At 39.1% G+C, this 16,726-nt stretch overlaps 1 protein-coding gene and 1 pseudogene across 14 annotated transcripts in view; one reads left to right on the top strand and one right to left on the bottom strand.

Annotated features, from left to right (window-relative positions):
- Positions 1-16,726, top strand: part of Ankrd6 (ankyrin repeat domain 6) — a 190,652-nt gene that overhangs the window by 34,755 nt on the left and 139,171 nt on the right. The gene's annotated exons all lie outside the window — the stretch shown is intronic.
- Positions 1-16,726, bottom strand: part of LOC101701076 (small ribosomal subunit protein eS1 pseudogene) — a 59,437-nt pseudogene that overhangs the window by 34,882 nt on the left and 7,829 nt on the right.

The following is a 16,726-nucleotide window of genomic DNA, read 5'->3' as shown; positions in this document are numbered from 1 at the left end:
TCTCTGGTTTCTCATTCTTTATGGCTAAGTAGTACTCCATTTTATTAAAAAAAAAACTCCACATATTTATCCAGTTTCCAGTTGATGGGCAATTGGGCTGTTTCCAAGTTTTAGCTATTACAAACTATGCTGCTATAAACATGGGTGCACATATATCATTGTTGTATGATTCTTTTAATTCTTTTTTTTTTTTTTTTTTGATACCGGGCATTGAACTCAGGTCCTTCTGCTTGCGCAGCAGGCGGCGAAACCACTGAGCTAAATCCCCGGCCCTGAGTCTTTTAATTCTTTTGGGAAGATACCCAGCAAAGGAATAGCTGGGTCAAATGGGACCTCTAGTCCCAGTTTTTTGAGGTATCTCCATATTGATTTCCACAGTGGTTGCACCAGTCTGCATTCCCACCAACAATGGAGAAGGGTTCCTTTCCCCCCACAACCCTGTCAGCATTTGTTATTGGTTGATTTCTTCATAGCAGCCATTCTTTCTGGGGTGGGGTGGAATCTCAGTGTCGTTTTCATCTGCATCTCTCGAATGACCAGTGATGTTGAACATTTTTTCATGTTTATTTGCTGCTTTTACTTCTTGGAGAAATGTCTGTTCATTTCAGATGCCCATTTTTGAATTGGGTCTTTATATTTGGGGGGTCTGATTTTTTTTTAGTTCTTTATATATTCTAGATAGTAGTCCTTTGTCTGAGGAACAGCTGATAAAAAATTTTTCCCACATTGTAGGTTGTCAGCTCTGTTTGTGGTTTCTCTTGCAGTGCAGAAGCTTTTCAATAAGATGAGGTCCCAGTTGTTGATTCTTTGTGCTAGTTTCCATGCTACTGAGGTTTTGTTCATAGTCTTTTCCTATGCCAATGTCTTTGAGAGTTCTACCTAACTTATCTTCCAGCAAGTTTAGTGTTTCTGTTTTAATATTTAGATGTTTAATCCACTTCAATTTCAGTTTAGTGCATGGTCAAAGATAGGGGTCTAGTTTTAATCTTTAGCAGGTTGAAATCTAGTTTTTCCAATACCATTTATTAAAGAGGCTATCTTTTCTCTAGTGAGGATGGTTGGCTTCTTTGTCAAAAATGAGATAGCTGAGTATGTCTGGAGCTGTTTCTGTATCTTCTAATCTATTCCACTGATTTTCCAGTACATTTCTTTGCCAGTACCATGCTGTTTTTATCACAGTGGCTTTGTAGTATAGTATCAAGTCAGTTATTGTGATACCCCCTGTCATGTCTCTGTTGCCTAGAATTGCTTTTGCTATTCTAGGTCTCTTCTCATTCCAAATGAATTTTTGGATTGTTTTCTTTAGTTCTGTGAAATATTCTGTTGGGATTTCAATTGGGATTGCATTGACTCTATATAGCAGTTTTGGAAGTATGGCCATTTTCACTATATTGGTTCTTCCTACCCAGGAACAGGAGATGTCTTTCCATTTTCTTATATCCTCTTTGATTTCTTTTTCCAGAGTTTTCAATGTAGAGGTCTTTTGCTTCCTTTGTTAGATTGATTCCTAGATACTTCATTTTTTTTTAATGCTATTGTGAAAGGAATTGTTTCCCTAATTTCTCTCTCAGTGAGTCTGTTATTTGTGTACAAGAAGGCTATTGTTTTTTGAGTGCTGACCTTATATCCAGCTACTCTACTGAATCTGTCACTTAAGTCTGGAAGTCTTTTGGCCGAGTTTTTTGGGTCTTCTATGTAAAGTATCATATCATCAGCAAATAATGACAATTTAACTTCTTCCTTACCTATCTTTATTCCTTTTATTTCTTTCTCTTTTCTAATTGCTGTGGCTAATGTTTCCAGAACTATATTGAACAGGAGTGGTGATAGTGGGCATCCTTGTCTTGTTCCTGATTTTAGCATGAAAGTTTTCAGTTTTTGACCATTTAGTATGATGTTGGGTGTTGGTTTTTCATAGATAGCCTTAATCAGGTTGAGATAAAGACCTTCTATTCCAATTTTCTGTAGGGTTTTTATCATGAATGGGTGTTGGATTTTGTCAGATGCCTTTTTTGCATCTGTTGAGATGATCGTATGGTTTTTGTCCTTGACTCTGTTAATATAGTGTATTACATTTATTGATTTACAAATGTTGAACCATCCTTGCATCCCTGGGATAAATCCAACTTGGTTAGGGTGTATGATCTTCTTGATGACCCTCTGTATTCTGTTTGCCAGTATCTTATTGAGGATTTTTGCATCTATGTTCATTAGGGAGATTGGCCTGTAGTTTTCTTTTTGGGTTGGGTCTTTCCCTGGTTTTGGAATCAAAGTAACACTTTCTTCCAGGAATGAATTTGGAAGTATTGCTTCCCTTTCAATTTCATTGAAGAGTTTAAAGAGTAGTTCTTCTCTAAATGTCTTGTGGAATTCAGCAGTGAAGCCAAAATAATTTGTAATTATATTTTCAATTTCACTGAAATTGGGGTGTTTAGAATTTTTAGGCCTTCTTTGTTCAACTTTGGTAATTCATATGTATCTATGAATCTGTCTATTTTCTGTGTTTTCCATTTTATTAGTGTACAGGTTTTTGAAATAGGTATTGATGATCCTCTGGATTTCTGCTGGATCTCTTGTGACTTCATCTTTTTTGTTCCTAATTGCATGAATTTGAGCCTTTTCTTTCCTTTCTTTACAAGGTTGGCTAAGGGTTTATTGATTTTGTTTATTCTTTCGAAAAACCAACTCTTCATTTCCTTGATTTTTTTTGTATAGTTCTCCATTGCATTGATTTCTGCTCTGATCTTTATAATTTCCTCCCTTGTATGAGCTTTGGATTTGTCTTGCTCTTCTTTTTCTAGGAGCTTAAGGTTCAGTATTAGGTTGTTTATTTGACCTCACTCTGTTTTCCTAGTGTGAGCATTCACTGCTATGAATTTCCCTTGTAGAACTGCTTTCATTGTGTCCCATAGATTTCTGTATGTTGTATTGGCGTTATCATTTAATTGTAGAAACTGTCTAATTACTTCTTTAATTTCCTCTGTGACCCATTGGTTGTTCAGGAGGGTGTTACTCAATTTCCATGTGTTCGTGAAGTTCTTGTGGTTTCTTATGCTATTGATCACCAGTTTAATGGCACTATGGTCTGATAGTATGCAGGGGATAACTTCAATTGCTTTGCATTTACTTAAATATGTTCTATGAGCTAGCATGTGTTATATTTTGGAAAATGACCTGTGTGCAGCCAAAAAGAATGTATATTCTGATTTTATGGGGTGGAACACTCTGTACACATCTATTAAGTTCATTTGTTAGTTCATAGTAGTAGTTGCAGCACTAAGACTGTCCACAGTGTGTCCCGTGTCACAGATATAGCTCTTAGTGTTGGTACCCACACAGGTTTCCTTCTTCTGCGGGGTTCAGCCCGGGCTGATGGGGGACTGGGCAGCACCTGGAGAAGCAGGAGTGTCATGCCACCCAGGAGCCCCCTCTCCATCCCACCCGCTGCTTCTGCTCCTCCAGCACGGTGCTGCCACCCTCATCCTCCTCCCTCTCTTCTTTCCTCTTCCAAGGTTGTTTTCTTTTAGGGCCTGAAATACCTCACTGTAGGCTCTCCTTGACTTGAGGGTTTGTGTTGAAAAGTCTGCTGTGATTCTGATGGGCTTCCCTTTGTATGTGATTTGTTTCTTTTCTCTAACTGTTTGTAGTATCTTGTTCTTCTGTTGGATTTCTGGGATCTTGATTTTTATATGCCTAGGTGTAGAATTTTTTGATCATGGCTAGTTGGAGTCCTATATGCCTCACTTATCTGTATGTCAAATTCTTTTGCTCTATTTGGGAAGTATTCTGTCATTAATTCTGTGAACAGTTTTTTAATGTTATTTGTACTCTCTCCTGCTTCTTTGTGAACTCCTATCAGTGTTATATTATTCTTCTTTGCACCATCTAGGAGCTGTTGGATCAATTTGTCATGGTCCCTTACTATTTTTAAGAGATCTCTCTTTTTATGGTCACTGACTGCCATCCTGTCTTCTATATCTGATATCTGATATTCTGTCTTCACATTGGCTCATTCTGTTGCAAATACTTTCAATAGAGTTTTTAATCTCCTGGATATCTGTTTGAATGTGTTTCATGGATTCCATTTCTTTCCTATGCTGGGCATTTATGGTTTCCATCATGGTCCTGAGCTCATCTATTTTTTTTAAACTGTTTCTGTTCTAAAGTCTCTAATCATGTCTTTCATTTTGCTCACCATCTCTGTAGTTATCTGGGAAATTATTTCTGTTTTGAATTTTTTAGAGCCTCATTTATCTATTTTGTTACTTCCTGTGCTATCAGTTCAGGTTGTCCAGATAGTTGATTATCAGACTTTTCTACCTTGTTTCCCCAAGAATTTGCCTTTGGTGAGCTAGAAGTCGGTTTGCGCCTTGCGTAGGTGTCTTCTCATGTCTATTTTTGTTGTTATACTGTTTTTGGTTTAATTCCTGGGCTGATACTTCAGTATTGGTTATTGTAAGTATCATTGTTGCTTATATTTAGAACCCTTATGGAATGATTGCTTCTCAGAAGTGTCTTCCAGATATAGCTGGTCTTTAGGTTTCGAGTCTCTAATGACTCTTAGGCAATCAACTATGGTGGTCTGGTGTGCCTTTTTTGCAGAGATTTTCTTTACTTTTCCTGTGGGCTTCAATTTTCATCAAGGGGCCTCAGAGAGGCCCTCTTTCTGTTGTTTACTTCTGCTTTATCTTCTGGAGCTCAGGACAGTGGCCTTTAGACCCTCTGCACTGCTGTGGAGTGGATACAGGTACCAGTAGAGCCCAGCGGCCAAAGGCAGTGTGGGGTGGGGGTGTGGCGTCTGGTGGTGGTGCTGCAGGAGCCCATGGTGCTGCACGAACTCGCATGGCTGGACTCCTTGGCTCCTTTTCCATGGTCCAGGGTGGTGCTACCAAAATTGTGTAACTCTTAAAGAAAGTATTACTATGTGCTTTGCAAGTTAGAAGCAAGTAAAAATTATCTACTATTAGAAGAATCATGTAAATAAAGTAGGGCTAAAGAATTGGTATGATGGGTTTTCTTTCTCCTCTGAAACTTCAGTGAAAGAGTTTATGTGCTAGTGTTCTAAATTCAACATGTGAATATAAAATATATGGTGCTTTTGAGCATTAATCCTGATGTGTCAACTTTATTGGATTAAGAAACAACTAGTAGGGCCAAGGATTTAGCTCAGTGGTTTCACTGCCTGCTGAGCAAGCTCAAGGACTCAATTTCGATTCCTGGAATAAAAAAAAAAACCCAAAAAAACAACTAGTAGATTAGCAAAGCATGCTTCTGGTTGTGTCTGGGTGGGTTATAGAGGCATAGTCTCTGGCACTATGTGTGGTCTCTTGCCCATTACTTTCTATCACTGCTCCACTGCTTCCCAGCATGAACTAAGCAGCTTTTCTCTGACTCACCCTTCTTCCATGAGGTTTCTGCCTTGGAGCCAGCTGACCATGTAGTAAATCTCCTGAAACCATAAGCTAAATTAAACCTTTCCTCCTTTAAATTATGGGTGTTAGATATTGTTTCTCAGTGACAGGAAAACTGACTACTAATAGTGTTGTTATTACACTGTGGAAGGTATATGTCAATGCCATGTTTTGGTCCGATCTTGTTAGGCCCTTATGAACTAGTAAAATATTATTTAAAATATAAATTTTCAGAATGATGAATACTGGACTGATTTAGAAGAATATTGATTTTTAAAATTATTTTTGGCTGTGGTCTGAGATTGAACCCAGGGCTTCATGCATGTTAAGCAAGTACTCTACCATTGATCTGTATTTCTAGCCATAGGAGAATCTTGATTTCAAAAACTTTGAAGTCAAAGGTTTTATTTGGAAAAAGCTATCCTATGTAAACTCATTCTCCTGGCCGCTTATAGAGATAGTGCCTTTAAAGAAAAATTTTCTTAAGAAAATGCAAATGTTCTATTGCCTCGAAAGTGCAAGGTCCTGAATTCGATCCCTGCTACCAAAAAAAAAAAGAAAGAGAGACAAAAAAAAGAAAATGCACATGTTTCTAGATCCCGCCCTCCTTTTCTTTTCCTCTCTCTTTCTCTGGTACAGATAGTGTTCACAGTATGAATTCAGTATACAATGCATCTTTTGTTGTTGTTGTTGTTGTTTGTTTTATTTTGTTGTTGTTTAAGGGGGTGGGTGGACAGAGTCTCTGTATGTAGCTCAGGCGGACCTTGAATTCCCTATGTAACCCAGGTTGGCTGTGAATTCGTAGTGATCCTCCTGCCTCAGCGTTTCTAGTGCTGAGATTATAAGTGTACACCACCGTGCCTAGCTTACCACAATGCATCTTTAAGCATCGACTATTCATAGACTTTTTGCTCTTTCAGAGTAAATATAGTAGAATTCTGTGCTTACATACCAGAATACCCATCATGAGATTGGAAAAAAATCAAACAATCTTATATCCAGAAGCTATAAAACCTATCATTAAGTGTGAAGTCTATTCTTGATTTTTAAGTGTCTCTTCTCTTGAGCATAATTAGTGGAGTTTGGAACAGTGCAAAGATCAGTAAACTAAGTGCTTTTGGGACATGGGCTCTGTATCTACTCAAGTGGTTTTAGAGAAATGACTTCACTGAACTTCAGAGATGGCCTGGACTCCACCACAATAAATGTTGAGAGGTAGTATTTTAGGTTTTTACAGTGTACTGCGCCCTAATGGTTGGAAACCCTGAATACTAGATATTTTGAAATACCCTGAAATGTTCCACCTGGTCCAGTAAAGAAATAGCTCACCCCACAACTAATGGCACCCCCACTGAGCAACACTGGCCCAGATGACATTAAAGTTCTCTCAGCTCTGGTTTTTTTGAGTTTATTAGTGAGGTGTTGCGAGAATCTGAAACAATGTGAAGCCAGTGTACTTGGTGTGTGTATCCTGCATTTAGCATTAACTCCAGTCAGTTCAGAGTGAAGTCAGACCCCATAAGCTGGTCAGGATGGTTAGTCCATGGCAAATCAGATTCAGATGGCCCCCTTTCCTCAAGGGAAGAAGTGGATTTACTGTGGATATAGTCTAACTCCTGGGGCCTGGCCTTTTCTGGTGTAAACAAAGGACAACTACCTCTTCACACTTCCTGCTGCCACTGTCACATCTGTTGGAAAGGTGGTCATATAGAGGCTTCAGTGGTATACTGCATTTCTTCCTGCCTTTGTCACAGGCCAGGCTGGAGGAGACCATGTAGATAACTATGGCTGGCAGAAAGAGATTTAAGCTGGAATAAAGATTCCTGGGGTGTCTGAATTCTTAGCGTCTTAATTACTTTCTCATCACGGAGACACAGTATCCAACACCCACAATTTAAAGGAGGAAAGGTTTATTTTGGTTCAGAGGTTTTAGTCCATCGTCTCCTGGCTCCAAGGCAGGGTGGCATGGCAGGAGGCCATGGGAGAGGAATAGCTTACAGCACGGTGGCAGAAAGCAAAGAGTGAAGGGAGGAGTGAGAAGAGGTAAGTCCTTCCAGGCTACACCCACAGATCCCACCTCCTAACATAAAGACAGCTCTACACTCATCACTAATCCACTGATGATTACCATACCCCATGATCCAATCACCTCCTAAAAGCCCCACCTATGAGCACATGAGGCTTTGGGGAAACATCTAGATATAAACCATAACAGATAGGCTGCTTGATTAAATTGCTTTTTATTTGACAGTGAAGTGCCACTAAATGAAAGTCATACAAGAAAGCATCTATCAGGATTTTATTGTGGTTGTTGAATATAATAGAGGGCTGAGTTACTAATCTTCACCAGCAATTTGCTGTTATATTGTTCATATATGCAATGTATAATAATTGTAGTGCAGAGTACCAGGAACATATTTTTAAAATGAAGTGTTGCTTTCAATCTCAAAATGATTTAAGACAGTTTAAATAAGAAAAAATATCAGTAATAACTATATTGATGGAAATCCTACCAGTCCTTCAAAAATTTTACAAAAAATGAGGTTATAGTTTATGATGTTTTATAATCTGCCCTGTTCACTTGGTTCACGTATATACATCTCTGTGACATACATACTAGATATTACATACATTTACATGCCTTCAGTCTTGTTTCAGGGTGCTACAACAGTACTGTGGACTGGGTGACTTAAGCAATCAGATTCATTTGTGACAATTCTGGAGGCTGGAAAGGTGAGATTAGGGGTCAGTATTGGCTGGGTGCTGTTGAGGGTTCTCTTACTGGCTGGTAGGTGGAGATCTTGCTGTACTTTCACATTCAGAGAGCAGCGAGAGGAGGTAAGCTCTCCTCTCTTTCTTTTTAGAAGGGCAATAATCCCATCATGAAGGTTCCACCCACATGACTTAATTGCCCCCCAAAGACTCCATTTCCAAATACCATCGCGCTGAGGACTAGGATTTCAGCATACGAATTTGGGGAGTGGAGTGGGAATAAATATTCAATCTATAGCAACTTTTGGTTATCCATGAAGTACCTAGAGTTAGACTCTCTGGGTTCATACCTCAGCCCTGCCACTTATGAACTAGGCAGATAATTTAATGACCTTGTCCCTCAGTTTACTCATCTGTAAGTTGTGGGGAATGTTAATACCAACCATGTCAGTGTGTTTTGAGAGTTAAATAAATAGATATGGATGCTTAAAATAGTGTTTTGTATAAAGTAAACATTCAACATCTGTTAGCTATGATTTTCTTGTCAACATCAGCATGATTATATGATTATACCATCCTACTAATCAGTTCCCTGCTATTAAATATTCATGCAACTAAATCCTTTTTGATATCCTGAACTATTAGGATAATTTCCTAAAAATGGAATTTCTAGGTCAAAGAGCAAGCAACTATTGAAGGGTCGAGATACGGGAAACTTGTCTCAGTGTTCATTCTTACTATCTTTCCTCAGGATTTCAGAAATTCAGTGTAGCTTCCTTCAAACATCTATGAGCTCTGAGACCTCCCCTTCCCAATCACTAGGAATATAAGTTCATCTAATATGTTTTGGAGTAAGCATAGTTGAGAAATAGATTAGCCAAAACAAACTAGATAAAGCATTTCATGGTAAAATATAAAAACAAAATAAAAGAGGATTACCTGCTACCTCATTCTAATTGTGCTGCAACTTCTTTCCATTGATAAAGAACTCCTGTGTGTGAGAGGGTGCGAAGTGTGGCCCCTTGGTATAGTCCTAATGCTCTTTCCCCAGTCCAGTTTAATTTCTGGACATACTGAAATGAAAAAAAAAGTTATCTTCAGTAACATGATAAGAAAACCACATGAAGTTGAAAAAATAATTTGTAAAGTGGAAAATCAGTTCCTTTATCTTGTAATACATAAAAATCACTCACTTCATATGCTTTTGCATTTACCATGAAGAATTGCTACAAGTTTGTGTGTGCAGAGGTGGGATCCACTGTGTGCCCTTTTCTACTTGACTTGGCACTGAGTGCTGTGGTCCAGGCCCCTTGTCCAGCATATCTGTGCTGCTACCATGTGCCTAATAGTGACCCAGTTCTCTTCCCATCATTCTATTTGGATGATGGAAACTTATATGTACATTATGCTATGACCCAGCCTGACCTTCACCTGCATCTGGTTCATCGAAGCCTGCTTATGATTTGTTCTCAGCAAGCCACCCACCTGCATTTGATTATGAGAAAAATGCAAACATGACCATCCTAACCACAAAACATAATGCAGTTATGAGGGAGGCATCCAGATGATTCCAAATATGTTCAGTCTGTTAGATTCTCACTAGAAACACAAAAATGTAAAAATTCCCATCAAGAATTCTCACATTTTTAAAAATACATCTTAAGAAGCCGAAGTCATGCTTGGAAAAGGCTAACTTAGTTTGCAGACTCTGTCTGAGGTACTTTGGATAATTATTGGCATTCCAAAAAGAAATATAGGTTATATTCTTTTTTGTGGATTGAATACTTGATTCATTTCTGCTCAAGAACAGTAGCTTTCAAACTTTTGGCTATAACTCATTATAAGTAATACATTTTAGGGCTGGGGTTACAGCTCAGTGTTAGAGTGCCTGTTTAGTATGCAGGAAGCCCTGGGTGTGATCCTCAACACTGCCAAAATAGAAATATATTTTACATAGTGACCTAGTGTATATACATACATATGTAAACACACATTATTTCCTAAAACACATGTAGTACATGTTGGTCTATTCTATATTTCATTCTTTAAAATTCTGTCTGTAACCCATTAACCTATTTTTATGACTCACAAATGGGCCAGACCCACAGCTTAGAAATCCTATTCTGCAGATGGGTTCTGATGAATGTGGTTGACTGATAGCTTTAGTGGGGACTTGCAGACATTTTCATGATAAAGTAGATTGCCTGCCATTTCATGTCAGGTGCAGGGCAGGCTGTACATGTCCACGGCATTGCCTCTGGAGTAGTCTCGGTGCCACGGGGCTGGTCAGGAAGTTGAGGCAGGGTCCCATGTGTTGGCTGCCTGGGTACTTGAACAACTTTGCTCTCAAGAACATTTGTCCTCTGGACTGGCTGCTGCAACTGACATCTCTGCCTGAAAGGGAAGGTTTAAACAAAGACAATTCAGTTTGAGTGCACCTGAATCCGAGGCTCATTGTAAGAATGCCAGCTGCCTATGGATTGATCTCTGTAGCCAGAGCTGGCTCACTTTTGAATAAGTAGAGACCTGGCTCCTCAGTTGGTGTGTTCTAAAGGGTTAAGAAAAAATTTTTATTTAAAATGTGTATTGTCTCCTATACCTAAAATGTTATGATTAGAAGTTTGTTCTTTTGAATATACTAAGCATTGTCTTCCAGAATTTGTGATCATGAGTGGAATATCCTTGGACAAAAGAATGTTTTGCTTGTATCTAATGACATTAAATGGGGATTTGGACTGCCCCCAGCTGCAAGGTTCTGAGCATTTGGGTGGAGCGGAGCAGATGGAGAGATGGGAACTGAGCAGGAATAGGAGGGAAGCAGGCTGTAATTTGCTGAAGCCTCTGTGTCTAACTCATAACATGACAGAGTGTGAGAATGTGGAGGCCTGTCAGTGTTTTCATGAGAATTGTGTGAAGACCTTGTGGCAGATGGACTTGAACAGGGCTTATAGATTAAGGAAATGATGCTCGCCAAAGGTGACCAGAGCTCTTAGGACCACATGCTATTCAGGGCTTCCATGGCCTGTATTATTGCTCTATTGGTTTGTGTTTTGTTTAACAAATTTCTTCTCATGCAGACAGTGTGACTGATGTAGGATGCCTAAGGGTCACATTTATTTTATCTAATACCTTCTAAGCATCTTGAATTCATATGGGTATTTTCCCTTAATCTTAGTCTTCTGGTCATCAGATTGGTCCAAGTGACTGCAGTTGAATTGCTTGCTAGTTTGTTTTTTCAGAAGTTGGTGATCATACAGTTTAGAGCTGGAAAAGACCTTAGCAGTCACTTTGGTTAGTGGTATTCGACCCATTACTGGGTCATAAATCAGGTGAATGTGTTTGACTGACAGGGACTGTTGGTTGAATGGATAAGAACCCTATAAATATTTATCTTCCCCAGTAGGCTTTTGTGCAATACACAGCTATAGAATACTTCCTAATAGCATCAGACACAATAGTGCATTTCATGTAACTGATACAGATAGATCCACTCTTTTATTTGATAAATAACCAATAATGGTGACTCCTTATTATGTTAGGTATTATTATGTTAGCTGCAGGGGATGTGAATGTGAGTAGAATAGACCCCTTTCTCACAATGCTCAGACCATAGTCAGTGAGACTGGCACAAAAGGCCACTGTAACAGAGTAGTGATTGATACCTAATCACCTCTTACCCTATTCAGCACCTCCTACTCTAGAGAACTAGGGAACTGACTGGGTCAGCTGAACCAAGAACAGCCATGAGAAGCTGAGAATGTGTCTGTGAGAAGACAGAAAACCCAGCTTCTGAGATTCATAACATGAGACCAGGAAGGCATCAGGGGGAGAAGTGACATCCTGTGCTGGCCAAAAGATATGTTCATGTCCTAACCCCTGGGGCCTATGAATGTTCCCTTATTGGGAACATGTCTTTGTGGATGTGATTAAGTAAAGAATCTTTAGATGAGATCATCCTGGATTATCGAGGTGGGCCCTAAATTCTGTAACAAGTGTCCTTCAAGAGTGAGGAAGAGCCCCAGTGCCGAAGAGCAGAGCTGCCCCCGGCACAGAGGAGGTGAACCTTCCAGGCCACCATACTACCACCCCCAGCGCCAAGGAGCACTGCTACCAGTGCAGAGGAGGTGAGCTGCGTGGACACCAGCCGGACACCCCCCCCCACTACTATGTTGGAATGAGAAGACACGTAAACAAGTCCAAAACCAAACTTCCAGATCACCTAAAGCAACCCCAAAAGAAAAAGAGATGGAACAATCTGATACTCAACCACCTGGACTCTCTGAACTGGCAACAAAAGAGGATCTGGAAAAAATGAAATCAGAAATAATTTCTCAGATAACAGCAGAAATTGTGCCCATAGTGCAAGACATGATTAATAAATCTAGAGAAGACACAGATAAAACAATAGAGGAGCTGAGGAACATCATGGAATCTCAACATAGGATACAAATGGAATCCATAAAACAGATGCAAACAGATTTCCAGGAGATTAAAAACTCCATTGAAAGTTTACACAGCAGAATGAGCCAATGTGAGGACAGAATTTCAGATATAGAAGATAAAATTGCAATTAGTGACCAGGAAAAGAAAAATTTCTTTAAAATAGTAAGGGACCATGAGAAATCAATCCAGCCACTGCTAGATGATGCAAAGAATAACATAAGACTGATCGGAGTCAGTGAAGAAACAGGAGAGTGCAGATGACATAAAAAAAAAACTGTTCACAGAAGCGGTGACAGAAAACTTCCCAAGCAGGGGAAAAGAACTTGACATACAGATAAGTGAGGCATACAGGACTCCAAATAGCCTTGATCAAAAAAAATCTACACATAGGTATATAATAGTTAAGATTCCCAAAACCCAACAGAAGAACAAAATTCTACCAGAAGTTAGAGAAAAGAAAAAATCACATACAGAGGAAAGTCCTTAAGAATCACAGTAGACTTCTCAATGCAAACGCTCAAAGCAAGAAGAGCTTAGAGTGATGTATTTCAAGCCCTAAAGGAAAACAGCCTCCAACCCAGATTGATGTACCCTGCAAAACTATCTTTCAAAATTGATGGAGAAATAAGATACTTTCATGACAAAGAACACCTTAGGAACTTCGTAAATACCAAACCAGTACTCCAAAAAATTTTAGACAATATCCTAGGAAAAGACAATGAGGATCATAACCCCAGGAAGCCCAGAAGAATGAATCTGTCAGGCCTGACAAGAAACTAAATGCAAAGAGGGAGAATCCAACAAAAAGAAAAACTCATGACAATGATAAGTCAATAAATATCAGTTATAACCACCAATGTTAATGGTCTCAACTCACCAATCAAAAGAAATAGACTGACAGGGGCCAGGGATTTAGCTCAGTGGTGCCACTGCCTGCCTTGCAAGCATAAGGTCCTGAGTTCGATCCCCGGTACCAAAAAAAAAAAAAAAAAAAAAGAAATAGACTGACAGAATGGGTCAAGAAGCAAGATCCAACAATATGCTGCATACGGGAAGCACACAATTCAAAAAGAAATGCATAGACTGAAAATTGAAGGGCAATACTCCATGAGACAGGAACCTGAAAAAAAGCAGGAGCAGCTGTCCTCTTTGCAGATCAAGTGGATTGCAAACCAACACTAATTAAGAGAGACAAAGAAGGCCACTACATCCTTGTAAAGAGAACAATCCAACAGGAAGAGAGGAGAATCATAAATATCTATGCACCAAACACTAGTGTGCCCAACTGTATAAAACAAATACTAACAGACATGAAAAATCAAATAAGCACTAATACAGTAGTAGTGGGGGAACCTCAGTACCCCACTGTAACAGATAGATCAACTAGACAAAAAATAAGCGATGAAGTACTAGAACTCAATCAAACTCTTGAACAAATGAACTTAACAGATATGTAGAGTGTTCCACCCCATAAAATCAGAATCCACATTCTTTTCAGCTGCACACCGGTCCTTCTCCAAAATAGACCACATACTAGCTCATAGAACATGTTTAAGTAGGTGCAAAGGAATTCAAGTTATCCCCTGTATATTATCAGACCATAGTGTGATGAAATTGGAGATCAATAGCAAAAAAACCCCACAAGAATTTCATAAACACATGGAAATTGAACAACACACTTCTGAATAACCAATGGGTCACAGAGGAAATTAAAGAAGAAATCAGACAATTCCTACAATTAAATCACAATACGATTACAACATATTGGAATCTATAGGACATAATGAAAGCAGTCTTATGAGGGAAATTCATAGCAGTGAATACTCATATTAGGAAAATAGAGCAAGCCCAATTAAACAACCTGATGCTGAATCTCAAGCTTCTAGAAAAAGAAGAGCAGGAAAAACCCAAAGCTCACACAAGGGAGGAAATTATAAAGATGAGGGCAAAAATCAATGCAATGGAGACTAAGAGAATGATACAAATAAATCAATGAAGCCAAGAGTTGGTTCTTCAAAAGAATCAACAAAATTGACAAACCCTTAGCCAACCTTATCAGAAAAAGGAAAGGAGGGCTGGGGATTTAGCTCAGTGGTTTCATCGCCTGCTGTGCAAGTGCAAGGACCCAAGTTTGATCCCCAGTACCCCCCCACCAAAAAAAGGAAAGCAAAGGCTCAAATCCAGGAAATTAGGAAATTAGGAATGAAAAGGATGAAATTGCAATGGTTCTAGCAAAAATCCAGAGGACCATCAATATCTACTTTAAGAACCTATACATCAATAAAATGGAAAACACAGAAGAAATAGACAGATTCCTAGATACATATGAATTACCAAAGCTGAACAAAGAAGACCTAAAAATTCTAAACAATCCAATATCAATCAATGAAATTGAAAATGTAATTTAAAAATTGCCAACTAAGAAAAGCCCAGGTCCTGATGTCTTCACTGTACAAGACATTTAGAGAGGAACTACTGCCACTACTATTTAAACTCTTCAGTGAAATTGAAAGGGAAGCAATACTCCCAAATTCATTTCTGGAAGCAAGCATCATCTTGATCCCAAAGCAGAGAAAGACCCACCTGAAAAAGAGAACTGTAGGCCAATCTCACTAGTGAACATAGATGCAAAAATCCACAATAAGATTCTGGCAAATAGAATGTAGAAGATCATCAAGAATACTGTACGTCCTGACCAAGTGGGATTCATCCCAGAGATGCAGGGATGGTTCAGCATACGCAAATCTGTAAATGTAATACTCTATATCAATAGAGCCAAGGACAAAAACCATATGATTATCTCCATAGACGCAGAAAAAGCATTTGACAAAATCCAACACACATTTATGATAAAAACCCTACAAAAAATTGGAATAGATGGTCTCTACCTCAAACTCATAAAAGCCATCTATGAAAAACTAACAGCCAGTATCATACTAAATGGTCAAAAACTGAAATCCTTCACACTCAAATCAGGAACAAGACAAGGATGTCCACTATCACCACTCCTGTTAAATATAGTTTTGGAAACATTAGTTGTAGGGGACAGGGGAAGGGGACGTTACCAGAACCTCTGCAGTGAGTCCTGGTCTCCTGCGAGCCACGGCAGCACACAGCGAATTACAGGAAAGGTAGAAAAATGAGACTGAGAAGAAGCTGAGCTTTGGGTCTGATCAGTGCTGCTCTGGGCAGCAAAGACAAAGCCCCCAGCTTACCACACCTTTTATTCAGTACATCGGGAGAAACAAATGTAACAAATGACTTGCAGAGAGTTCAGTACGGCAAACAAGATGTTAATCAGTCCAAGAACAATGAGGAACTGAGCAGATGTTTGTTCTCCCAGGATGCTTCTTGTCCTGGAGAATCACAGCATCACTGGATCACTGAAGTCTCAGTTGTGAGCGGAGGCCAAACTGGAGTTATTCTGTAGCTGGGCTGTAGGCAAGAGAACTAGGCTAACCAAATGATTTATCCCTAGAATTATGTAGCATTGCTCCCAACAATTAGTCACAGCAATTAGACAAGAGAAAGTAATAAAAGGAATAAAGATAGGAAATGAAGAAGTCAAATTGTCATTATTTGCAGATGACATGATACTCTATATAGAAGACCCCAAGAACTCCACCAAAAGTCTTCTAGACTTAATAACCAAATTCAGTCAAGTAGCTGGTTACAAGGTCAACACACAAAAATCAATAGCTTTCCTGTACACAAACAACAGACCTACTGAGAGAGAAATAGGGAAAACAGTTCCTTTCACAATAGCATCCAAAAAACTGAAATACCTAGGAATCAACCTCACAAAAGAAATCAAAGACCTCTTCTCTTAAAACTATAGCACTCTGAAAAGAGAGATTGAAGAGGATATCAGAAAATGGAAAGACATCCCTTGCTCCTGGGTAGAAAGAATCAACAGAGTGAAAATGGCCATACTTCCAAAACTGCTGTATAGATTCAATGCAATCTCAATTGAAATTCCAGCAGCATACTTCGTGGACCTTGAGAAAACAAGCCAAAAATTCATTTGGAACAAGAAGAGACCTAGAATAGAAAAAGCAATTCTAGGCAACAGAGCCATGGCAGGGGGTATCACAACCCCCAACTTGAAACTATACTACAAAGCTACTGTGATAAAATCAGCATGGTACTGGCAAAGAAAC

The sequence above is a fragment of the Heterocephalus glaber genome, unplaced genomic scaffold, assembly GCF_053883595.1.
Source record: "Heterocephalus glaber isolate CG9 unplaced genomic scaffold, H.glaber_assembly_v1.0 deba00001523, whole genome shotgun sequence".
Lineage (NCBI taxonomy): Eukaryota > Metazoa > Chordata > Mammalia > Rodentia > Bathyergidae > Heterocephalus > Heterocephalus glaber.
The sequence above is the reverse complement of the archived record's forward strand: the minus strand, read 5'-3'. Positions and strand labels throughout refer to the sequence as shown.